The sequence below is a fragment of the Pinus tabuliformis genome, chromosome 8 (genome assembly GCF_031772625.1).
Source record: "Pinus tabuliformis cultivar Carrire ecotype Pingquan chromosome 8, CPIR1, whole genome shotgun sequence".
NCBI classification, from domain to species: Eukaryota; Viridiplantae; Streptophyta; class Pinopsida; order Pinales; family Pinaceae; genus Pinus; species Pinus tabuliformis.
In genome coordinates, this window is record NC_142294.1 from 822056697 (window position 1) to 822066994 (window position 10298).

A 10298-nucleotide genomic window follows, 5' to 3' on the forward strand; every position below is an offset into this window, starting at 1 on the left:
CACACAGATGCCTCGAACAAAGCAATAGGAGAAGCCTTAGGACAAATTGATGAAAATTTGCCTTATGCCATATACTTTACAAGATTTTTTTTTTCAAAGGCAGAGTTAAATTACACAGTGACCAAGAAGGAACTCCTAGCTGTTGTGCGTTCCTTAAACAAATTCAGACATTATATCACAGGCTATCAAACCTTCGTGCACACTAATCATGCTGCAATTAGATATTTGATGAACAAACCAGATGTAAATGCTTGCATTATTAGACGATTGCTTTTACTGCAGCAGTTTGATCTAACCATTATTGATAAGCATGGTCAAGAAAATGTTGTTGTTGACTTTTTGTCTAGAGTAAATTTGCCTGCAGGTGAAGAAGGAATGGTGGATGACCAAATGCTAGATGAACATCTGTTTGTTATTTCAGTACTCTCTCCATGGTTTGCTGATATAGCAAACTACTTGGTTTCAGCACAATTTACACCACACCTATTCTCAAAAGAGAAGAGCAAGATAGTAAGGAAAAGCACCCCTTTCACTTGGATTGGGTGTAATCTCTTCAAACTTGGCCCAGATCAGATCTTGAGAAGATGTGTCAGGGAGGAGGAAGTCTTTGACATTCTCCTGACGTGTCATGATGGGCCTTTTGGAGGTCATTTTGCAGCAAAGAGAACTGCCTTCAAAATATTGCAAGCAAGCTACTATTGGCCCACTCTTCATCAAGATGTGCGAGAGATACACCGGCCAATGTGATCGGTGTCAAAGGATGGGGAAACATACTCCAAAGGTTATGATTCCCATGCAACCTCAAGTAACCTTTGAGCCATTTGAGAAGTGGGGCATGGACTTTGTGGGTCCTATTAACCCTCCTTCAAAACAGAAGCAATACATCATTATGTGCATCGATTACCTGACAAAGTGGGCAGAAACAAAAGCAATCAAAGCAGCAACAGAAGAAAAAGTAGCCAAGTTTTTTAGAGAAAACATATTCTACAAGTTTGGGTATCCAAGAAAATTGGTCACAAATCAAGGCAGTCAGTTCACTTCCAATTTGATTGAAGACCTGCTCACACATCATAAAATCAAGCACAGGACTTCCACCCCTTACCATCCACAAGCCAATTGGCAGGTGGAAGTCACTAACAGAGCTTTGAAGGAATTCTGACCAAGGTAGTGAGCATCAGTAGAAAAGATTGGGCGGACAGATTAGTTGAGGCCACCTGGCCCTACAACACAACATGGAAGACCACGACAGGGTTCACACCCTATGAACTGGTCTATAAGAAGAAGGTTTTGCTGTCAATAGAATTTGAATTCAATATAATAAGGATGGTAGCTCAGCTAGATGTAGACCTCAGCCATGCACAGAAGGAAAGATTACTCCAGCGCAATGGATTGGATGAACAAAGATTGCAGACCCTTCTCCACACAAAGGTAGTTCAACTTCAGAGGAAGATATGGCATGACAAAAATATCAAGGAGAAGCAATTCCAAGAGGGAGATTCAGCACTGCTCTATGATTCAAGGTATAAAGACTTCAAAGGCAAGCTGAGGACAAGATGGCTAAGACCCTACACTTTGGAAAAATGCAATGACAATGGTTCAGATCTTATCAGAACCATTGATGAGGAAGCCATCTCTATGCTTGTTAATGGACATAGGTTGAAAATTTACAAGAAGTTCCTCTCCAAATGAGAGTTCATTGAAGATCTGAATAAGAAAGTGATGGTAGTGGAACATGTATTAGCCTCCACTTCACCCACTCACTGAAGAAATAGAAAAGAGAAATAAAAAATAAGGACTCAAGTGAAAACCTCCATGAGGCGCTTAAGTCCCATCATTGGTTTAAAAACTCTTCTGAGGCGGCCCAGTGAGGCCAAAAAAAAAGAAAAGAGAGAAAAGAAAAAGAGAATAAGATCCCTGGGTGAAAACCTCCCTTGGAGTCACCCAGGGTAGGCAATTAGGGTGAAAACCTCCTTGAGACGCCCTAGTTGTTTTCAAAAAAAAAGAAAAAAAATGAATTTTAATGTGCATTGCAGGTTTGTAGGAGGACCACAGAGAGCAAGAGGAGATGCCACAGAGCCCTGACATTCACACAAGCACCTATTTCATCTCCTTCACACTCTTCTCCATCATTTCTGACCTTTCTTCCACCCCACTATGTTTCTTTTCTAGAAACTGTGTGTTCTATTGGAGACTCCTATAGGAATTATAGAGAGCCAGAAATGGTTCCAAAAAGTAGTTTGAGGGGCTGGGAAGCTTCATGAAGAACATATAAACCCTCCTACAGCTATCAACCCACCTTGCCATCCATTCCACACCTGCATCACATCATCATCATCATTTTTTCCCTTCCTGTCATAAGAAAACACATAAAACCAGATTTAAGTAAAAAGAAAAAAACAAAAATAAGAGAGGAAGCAACACCTCAAATCTCACCTGCAGCTTACCTAGTATCTCTCCATCTCCATCTGCATCTCTGGCATCATCCTCATAGCTCCCAGCATAGAAATAAGCTGAAATTTCAAAGGGAGAAGCAACTACAGGAGCTCCTGTAGGAATTCTTGTAGCAATTGATCCCATTAAAATCAAGCTACAACAGTAAAAGAAGTGCAGCCATGAGGATTGAAGGAGACATCTGAAGCTTAGATCCAGCCAGAGGAAACCTGCACAAGGCAAACAACCACACATCAGAAAGCAGATAGCATGCAACAAAGGAAATACAAGCATGCAGCAGTAAAAGGAGCCAAAATACCTCACAACACATACATTCGACTCACAGGTAAGTGACTAACACGCTCGTCAATTTGCATTTATGTAATTGAAAGATATGCATGAGAAAATGGGACGGTTGAGGTTGAACGAGGAAAAGGTGGCCAATTAAATTGGCCACCTTCATCTAGTTGACCGCACTCATCTGAAGATGTCACCCACACGTGCGCATAGTCAACTCAGAGAAAGATACCAAGGACAGGTAGTGGAGGGCATGCAAACTCCGATGCAATAATGAGAGGTGATTGCAGGAAGAAACCATGATGACAAGGCAGGTGGGGACCAACAGTCCAAATATGGCCAACGTACATTTTTGTCAGCTCACCCCCATCACTGGAAATGTCTAAAAGAGGTAATAAGTACTCCTCCTCGAGCACTCTCACCAACTTTTCCCTCATTCTCTCCTCATAAACTTAGCTTCAGCCAACTCCTTGTCACCCCACAACCTTGAAACCATAATTTTCCATCGATCTCACCCATCCTCCTGTTCTCGGCGTTGTCTACAAGAGCACTTATAGGTTCTACAGGAGCACCTACAAGCAGTTCTACAGGAGGGGCAGTGAGCTATTTTAAGAAGCAAACACAAGTTTTTTTCTCAATATTTGGCTTGAGGAGGTATGTTCCATGCATACCCTCCTTGATTATCAATATGTGCAAGGAATGATATCATTTTGAGGAGGGATTTAGTCCATAGAAGAAGAGGAATTACATAAACAATTTCTACCTGTTTTAAAAAAAAACACAGTTTTCCTGTTTCTTCAAAATTATTGTCTCCATTTCTACATTTGGTGTTCAAAAGGGGTATAAGCACAATGACAGGAGGATTCATGAGGAAGGAGCCCACTAATTCAACCAGGCTCCATGAACATCCCCAAGTAGTAGCCATATTCACAAGGGAAAATTGGATGACCTTTTTTGAGAAATTCCGAGGGTTTGATGAGGAAATTGCTCAAGAATTTTCCCTTTCTTTAGTCCCTCACTCAAGAACCCATGCCACTGTCACTTTTAGAGGTATTTCCATGGAAATAACCCCAGAATTTATCAGTAGGGTTATTACCCTTCCTCTTGGATTACCTTGGAGCAAATATGAAAAACCAATTGGACAAGCTACCAAGAAAAACTTCTTCCAAAGAAATGAACATCTTGTAGAAGATAAAAATGGCATTAGAAGAACAAGCATACCCTACCCTTGGGATGAGGTTAGTTACCAAATCATCTAATATATTTCCTGTGAGGGGAGGTATAACATAGTCTATGGCTACCATTTTAGAATCCTTCATGAGATGAGATATGGCATGGACACTCCAACACCCCAGAAACTTAGCATCCCCTATTTCCTCCTGCAGTCCCTCATAGACTCGAGCATTAAGTTTAAGGCAGGGAGTCCATATCAGCTGGCTCACCATGCGTTAATCAAAATTTTAGTGGAAGAAGCCCTCCATACATTCACACTCCCCATAGCACGGGAAGTCTTCAGAAACATGACAACAGAAGATGAGATAAAGGCCCTCAACTATGATATCAGTCCTTCTGATAGTGAGGAAGAAGAGTAGAAAGGGGGAGAAGGTGAAGCAACTCATGACTCAACAAGACAAGAAAAGGAGGAGGAAGAAACTAAGATAGAAGAGGAGAAGGGGGAAGAAACAAAACAGGAAGAAACAGAGCAAACAGAGATAGAAAAGGAAGCAGAAGGAGGATAGAAAGAGGCAGCAGAGGCAAAACAAAGAGAAGGGTCCCCTGAGACCCTGGAAAGGGAGGCAACAACTGCCCTCACAGCCTTGAGAACACCAATTAAACCAAAATAAAAGAGAAAAAGGCAAGCCTCCATGTATTTCAAGGCCATGAAAAGAACAAGGATAAAAACAGGAAAACCCCAACTATCTTCAACAGTGCCTATTAAAATTGAAGATTCGCCCACTGTCAAAGGGGAAGAATCTCCCTCTAAAACCCCTATCACATATGAAAGAGGGACTCCTAGATCTTCCACCTAGAAGGAAAAAGTGCAACTACAAGACCAAAAATAGTCCTATAGAGTCATATACAGTTCTACAGGAGACATTGTTAAGGCTACAGGAGACCCAACAGCTTGAGAAAACAATGGAAGAGCAGCCAAAGGGGAAGGAGGAAGCTACATAGCCACAAGAACCTAATCCCCAGCCTAGCCTTGCCTCCTATTACCATCTCCTTGAAGGAGGAAGGATAATTCCACAAACATTTGCAATCCCACTATTCTTTGAATTAGAAAAGGAAAGAATAAGAACACATAGGTGGATGCAAATAGCCAAATCCAAGGGAGTTGAGGATGTTGGCCACATGGAGAACAAGCTTAGAGAAATGGGCAGGGAGTTAAGTGTTGTCAGACAGAGGGAGGCAATTGCAAGAAGCCAACTCCAAACTAAAAATTAAGTGCTAAGAAGGCAGCTAAAGGAGAAAGAAACCCAACTGGCATGTATGGCTGGCTTATCCATGGAGGCACTGCAATGTAGAACACTAGCAAAATCCTATGGATTATACCTCAAGGACCAATGGCTACAGTTTCAGGTAAAGACTTTGGCACAAAGAGGCATGATGCCTTTTCAAGATTACAGACAATTTATGGACCTATGTGACCAAAGCACAACAAAAGATAAGGAAAAAATGGCAGAATTTTACCTGCATAATATGGCCCTCACAGACATGAATGTGTGGGACCCCAATGCTAGGCTAGGGGACCTACAACTAATGGCCATGGCTTCATGGATGAACCATGAGGAGTTAAGGGCAACTGAAGTAAAAAGGTTGATGATCAGAGAGCAGAATGAGCCACTAATGATCAGAGCCAAGCCATCAGATCCCATGGCTCTCATCAGTACACAACAACTACTTACAAATAATCCTCAAATTGCCCCTAGATATATAAGTGATCAGGCACAAGCCATTGCACATTTTGAGGACATGGAAAGGTTACTTGGGGATGACTGTGTGCATGCATGTATGAGGAGATGGAACACCTTACCACTCAGTCTGAAGATCAGGGAATATCATTCTCCAATGAGGATGAATGAGGCACTAAGGAGAGTGCCAATGTACAAGCACTCAATGTAGAGGCTGCAGGTCAATTGGATTGGCCTCAAACTGAGTCCACCACTGCTGTTAGGCATGCTAGAAGGAAGGACAGAAGAAGAAGAGAAGAGACAGTGTGAAGAGATAGACAGAAAAGCAGGCTTCTATGACAAGGAAGAGGAAACAACATCAGAAGCTTGGGATGCTAGAGAGGCCACCAGGGCCATCAAAGATGAGGAGATGGACTAAGTTGCTCAGAGGATGAGCAAAACCTTCAGTAGGGGGTGATGATGAGCCCCATAAATGGGTCATTATATGGGCTCATTTTTCCTCCTAACATAGTTAAATCAACCATTCTCTTATCTTATTGCATGTTTTTTAATTATATTTATGCTTATGGAGTGAGTTGAGTTAGTTATGATGCCATGAGGTGTAATATGTGTTTAATGCAGATTTTTGGTGAATTTTGAAGACAAAGTCAAAGATTCAATGGAAAATTGGTAGAAATAATTCGAAGTGGAAAAGGGAGAGGATTTATAGGAGGGAATCCCCCTCATTTATTACTCCCCACTTCGAATTCCCCTTCATGCAGCTTGGAGTACAAACAGCCAAATCAATGCACTAGGAGGCAGCCGAGCAAGTGAAGGATAACTTATGTTTATCTCGAGTTTTGGGAGCCAAGCCTCCCCGATTTTAAGGAAGTTGTTGGTAGCTTCAGTTGTATAAGTAGAGAGGCCTAGGGCCTCACTAGGGTCGAATTTTTGTCGGATTTTTGTTGTACTTTTGATATTGTAAAACTCTGCTCAACTTCGAGCTTACTTTTGTGATAGTTTCATGTAATCCTATTACTATTTTGATAATAAAGATGAGATCCTTTTTGAGCTAGCATTGAGTTACCTCAGAGGGCTGAAACTCTTGGGTTAGGGCCCAATCCATGCAGCCAATCTCCTCTTTGTTTGTATTTATATGTTTTGTTTTAGTTTATGGATTAGCTGCTGTTAGATGAATTTGTTTCTTGGTTAAAACTAGGTTGCTTTTGGTGATTTAGAATGTTGTTTCCACTTGTGTTTTCTATAGCAGGTTAAGAAGTGATATAAAGAAGATTCAAAAGGCTAGCAACAATGCCTTGGCCTCTTTTCCTCCCTTTGGGACCATGAACTGAGGCAAAGACCCTATTGCTGCCCCAAAACACAGATTTTCCTTCTCCATAGGATTTCTGGTGTTTGCAAGTTTGTTAGAAGGTTAATGCTTTGCTTTAGATCTCTTCCACCATGCTCATTTCTATCTTTGCAATAAGTCTTCTTCCATGCTTTCTCTCCTTGTAGCATTTTCCATCATTTACTTCCATAGCTCATAATTTAGACTAGCTTGATGCAAAATTCTGTTTTTTTTATGTACTCATTTCCTTGCTTGTTTGATCCCATTGGTTCACTGTTACTTTTTTTGCAGTAGATCTCTTCTCACAGTAGGTTAGCCTATCAGTCATCACATTCTCTCCCTAATCCATGCCTTACAAGTCGCCCAAAGTTCACTTCAAATCTCCCTTAGTTATCTGCATTTTTCCATAGGATTTCTTCCTCTCTCCCAATCATCTGTCCCTCTCCTAAGTGATCCTTGGTGGACCCTAGGTGCCCTAACACATCATCCCAAACTTCATCTACCTTTTCCACCCTCTCGCACCTTGAAAACCTTCAAAACGGCTCTCGGCATCCTCTTGTAGACCTCCTGTAGATTTTTTTGTAGGCTTTCTTTTGAAGGTAGAGTGTGGGAAAAGCCTCCAGAAGGCCACCCGAGACCTCCGAGGACCCATTTACACCATCTTAAATCTCCTCAAACCCCAAAGTCGCCCTTCAACACCACCTATTCTCTTCCACCTTCACACACAATAAAATACATGCATGTCAATTTCACATAAAAATACATAAAAATCCAAAAAGATGTTTTTTTCTCATTTACTTCTAGAAATAACTTGAGTAGATGTTGTTTACTTCCTTGAGTAGGTAATGCCATTCATTTCATGGTTTTCATAGGGCTTTCTGCAAAAGTAGGATTAGTTGGTTAAGTAGGGTTTGCTAAGTTTACTTTACATTTCAGTATTTTCCCTTTACGCAATTAGAGTAGCCTTTGTAGGGTAAGATTTCCTTTCTTTAATCACATATAGAGATTCTTATAGAATCCATAGAAGTTGGCTTGAGCTCCTAGTGATTTTGCGCCAGCTGACCAAGTGACAGTCTGCAATAAGAGCTAGTACTTGTGCATACAACACCATCGCTTCCAAGTTTTTTACGAACTACCAGGTTGATAAGAGTAAAGTAGGCAAACCAGGAGTTGCAACATTATTGCTGCAATACCGGTGCTAACTAGTTTCCATTTCTCAAAGATCTATTTGTGCAAATCAATCAACCACAACCAAAATCTATTAAACCTGCAGACCAAACCTTGATCGAAAAAATATTTTTCGTAGCTAAACGCTTTCTCCTCCAAAGGAATATTGAGGGAAGGGACTTCTTGAACTACCGAAATAACAAATCCAGATTTTAGCATGACATTATACAAAATTGAAGAAGAGCTTGCTAGACTGACAACATTCCTACAGAAGATATTGTCATCTTCACTAGTTCAATAAGATCCACCATTGTTCAAACTAGAGTATATATATGCAAAGAGATCCATGCAACCTAAGCATAAATCATCCAATTAAAGTAAAACCCTAGTTTCCCAAGGGTCTTTAGAGCTCTACCCATCCCCACATAAGAGACAATTTTAATGTGATATTTAACTATGTGTTATGATGCCCTTTTCATGAAAAGGATGGTTCATTTCAATGTTTTATTTGAGAGATTTTATATAATAAGTATGAATAAAAAGTTGGATTAAATTATATTTGATTAAATTATATTAAAGTTGGATTAAATTGGATTAAGTTATATTAAAATAAAATATTAAATTTAAATATTATTTACACTAAATTTAATATTGTTTTTTTTCAATTGTGATTCTCGATGATTGAGTGGCTACTACATCCATGGGTAATAATCCGAGCAGATCCACCCGAAGAGATCTACCTGTCGGCTTATGGTTGGGCCTAACCCCAAGGGCATCAAGGAGATTTGACCTCATGACCTCTCGATTGACAAGGTACTTAGCAATGGGAACTCGACCAATTGAGCTATCCCTTGGAGCTAACTAAATTTAACATTGTGTAATAATTTTCTAAAATATTAATATCTAATATATAAAAATTGATTAGTTCTTCCTTTACTTTATATGAAAAGGCTATATAGTAGCAATTTATAACGTTTTGGTTTAAGTATTAGAAGATATCATGCACTCCAAAATAAAGAAACTAAGTCTTCACGGAGGTGTAAAATAACACATTATTTTTTTATTAATAAAGTAAAGATATTTTAGTTGTTAAAAGATAATTTAATGGAAATAGAATTATCTGGATACATGGTAAGATGTGATGAAATGATTCTTACTTTTCATTAACATTTACTTAAAAGTGGGTTAATAAATTAAAGTTTACTAGTTAAGTGAATTTTTATATAAAACTTCTTAATCATATAATGTTATTAGATATCATTTTGGGATTCAACTGCGTTAATGTTAATTAAATGGGTTCAATTGTTTTTAAGAGCATTATGTATGTGAGGTAAAAATGTACATGGAGAAATATTTATAGGTCGAAAAAATCAATGGAGCAAGGAATATGCGATAAACATGTCAACATGTCTAAATCGAGATAAAAAAATGGAATGATAACTAAGTCTAGAGACACTTTTTCAAGCATGCATAAAAGTATATGAAAGGAAAAATGAAAATGCGTAATATGTATGAGTTCGGTGAGTTTGGTGGGGGGATATGAAAATAATTTGTATTAGATGGTGCCATTTATTTATTTTTGTAATTTTACATAAATTAATTAATTAATTAATTATATATATATATATATATATATATATATATATATATATATATATATATATATATATATATATATATATATATATATATATATATATATATATATATATATATATATATATATATATATAACTCAGAAGGGGATATGGCAGTTTAGATGTAGAAATCAATAGTGTTATCACATTGAAAATGATGAAAAATGTTATAAATGCCAATTTATTTGAATAAATTCTTCAATATGTGATATAGAAATGAAACCATATACTATGAATAAAAGAAAATTTCAAAAATTTAAAAATTAAATTGAAAATATAAATGAATGAAAAATTAACTATCTATCTAAATAGATAGATGGGAAGAATTTTGACAGGGTTCTAAGGATCATAAGTAGTTTCATGCACTCCTTCATTATTTGCAATAAATTTACTCCCCATTATTTCTCGTTGATATCTTTTTGACCTTGTCATGGCAAGCCATTGACTTCATGAAAACACTAGCAGAGAACTTTAAATGGTCTTTCATTCATATAATAGTATTTACAATTCTCCTATTATCTTAGTCTT